We start from the raw sequence: 2,500 nt of genomic DNA on the forward strand, positions 1-2,500 counted from the left end.
TGAGGATCGGGGCGTGTCGGGCTTGGTCGGGAAGTGGGTCAGCGCTAACGTGCCGGGCCTGGGCGAGGTGAGTGCCGTAGGGGTGCCGGTAAGTGCGGGCGTTTAGCGCGGGCGTGGTCTGCTCTCGCCGTTGGTCGGCCTCGTGCTGGTCGGCGGTGCAGGATGCGCGCGCCTGCGCGGCGTTCGCGCCCCGGTGCTTCAACCTGCGTGCAGGATCCGAGCTCGGTCCCGTGCCTTGGCCTCCCACGGATCTTCCTTGCTGCGAGGCCGCGTCCGCCTTAGCGTGCTCCTCCGGGGGCGCGCGGGTGCGCGGATTCTCTTCGGCCGCCATTCAACGATCAACTCAGAACTGGCACGGACTGGGGGAATCCGACTGTCTAATTAAAACAAAGCATTGCGATGGCCCTAGCGGGTGTTGACGCAATGTGATTTCTGCCCAGTGCTCTGAATGTCAACGTGAAGAAATTCAAGCAAGCGCGGGTAAACGGCGGGAGTAACTATGACTCTCTTAAGGCATAGTTACTGGGCAAGTGAAGCGCAATACATGGGCCATGCCCTCTTAGCCTCTCCTTGCCTGCGGCTTCCCCCCTTCCCGTGGGCCCGCCGATACGCCAGTCCTTGATAGGACTGGTAAGCAGAGTGGAAGTCCGCACTTGGGGCTTTGGGGGGTTACCAGCCCTCCATCGCAAAACCCTTAATGTTGGGACAACAAGAGAAGAAAACACGGGTACCGGGCCTTCCGCTGAAGGACCCGGCCCAACAGTCCCGACTGCTAGCCTGCCAACCCGCCCTGAAGTAGAGCAGGCCGTGGAGCCATGGTTCCACTGCAGCATTTGCAGCCGTGCCTTCCGCAGCAAGATCGGGCTCGGACAACACCGCCGCCGCGCCCATCCGGAAGCGGCAAATGCGGAGATTACAACCGATAGGAAGAGAGCTCGGTGGGCGGAAGAAGAAATGCGGGAGCTCGCCCTGGCGGAGGCTAGGCTTCTCTGTGCCAGTGACTCCAAAGTCCTCTTTGCAAACCAGGAGCTTCTACCCCTGTTTCCGCACCGTACCCTGGATGCCATCAAGTGCAGGAGGAGGACGGTGGCACACAGGACGATGGTGCGGGAATACGTAGAGGAGCTGAGGCGGGAACAACAGACGCAGCATGGTCTGCGCCATTCACCCGTCCCGGAGTCGCTGCCGGAGGGGCCACCCTCTCCGCCGGAGCTTGAGCGCCCGCCACAAACATCTATAGTCGACGAAGCTATATGGAGGCACCTCGCCGGCCTGCCGCGGTCGGCCGCGCGCTTCTCGGCCCTGGACGACCTTGCGTGTTTGGGGCCGGGTACGCCGTTGGCAGTGGTCGCGGCTGGGCTGCCTGAGGCCCTCCGTGCTGTCGGCTCTGAGGAAGCAGGAGCAAGGAAGAGGAAGACGTTGCGCCCGCCATCCAAGCAGCGGTCTGGTGGTGGCCCTCCGCTCTCCAAGCGGAAGCGCCGCCGGTGGGAATATGCCAGATGTCAGGATGCCTTCAGGAAGAATCGCGCGCGCTGCGTGCGTGGCCTCCTGGATGGCACCCTGCTCCAGCCGCCGTCGACCATCCCGGGGCTGGTGGACTTCTGGCGCAGCCTCTTCACGACAGAGCCACCTTCCAACGCTGGCTCCATTCCCGACCGGCTTCTCCCGCGCTCGGAGTCTGTTGACTTCGAGCGCCTATGGAGGCCGATCACTGCAGAAGAGGTTGCGGCCGCCCTGCCGCCCAGAGGCTCCGTTGCCGGCCCTGACGGCCTCTCGCCGGTGCAGCTGCGCCGCCTTCCAGCGGAGGTCACCACCAAACTCCTAAACCTTTTCCTGCTTACCCGCAAGCTCCCCCCTTCCCTCCTCCGAGCCAGGACCTCTTTGCTGCCTAAGACAGCCGCCCCAGCATCCCCCGCTGACTTTCGGCCCATCACCGTCTGCTCGGTGCTAGCCCGAACCTTCCATAAGGTTCTGGCGACTCGCCTGATGCGGATGTGTGCTGTGGACGAACGTCAGCGGGCTTTCATCCCAAGGGATGGGATGCTGGAGAACACTTTCCTCCTCGACCGGATACTCGTCGGCGCCGTCCGCCGCTGTCGTTCTGTGTTCATGGCATCTCTCGATGTGTCCAAGGCGTTTGATTCGTTGGACCATGCGGCTTTGCGTCCTGTGCTTAAAGCCCATGGTCTGCCGGACGAATTCATTGACTACGTCGAGGGCTGCTATGCGGACAGCACGACGGTAATTGCGGGGGGTGGCGACGAGTCCCCGGCCGTGCGGCCAGCAAGAGGCGTTCGGCAAGGAGATCCTCTGTCCCCTCTCCTGTTCAATTTCGCTGTTGATTATGTTCTAGATCAGCTGCCCTCACACGTAGGTGTCAAGGTGTTGGGCCGCCAGACGAACGCGGCGGCCTTCGCGGATGACATCCTGCTCTTCGCCTCCACGAGGGGGGGCCTGCAGTCCCTTATTAACGCAGCAGTAGCAGCCCTCGACCAGCTGG

General features: G+C 62.9%; 1 pseudogene; it reads left to right on the forward strand.

Annotated features, from left to right (window-relative positions):
- Positions 1-2,500, forward strand: part of LOC124729387 — a 7,816-nt pseudogene that overhangs the window by 2,371 nt on the left and 2,945 nt on the right.

Source organism: Schistocerca piceifrons, unplaced genomic scaffold (assembly GCF_021461385.2).
Source record: "Schistocerca piceifrons isolate TAMUIC-IGC-003096 unplaced genomic scaffold, iqSchPice1.1 HiC_scaffold_1206, whole genome shotgun sequence".
Classification (NCBI taxonomy): Eukaryota; Metazoa; Arthropoda; class Insecta; order Orthoptera; family Acrididae; genus Schistocerca; species Schistocerca piceifrons.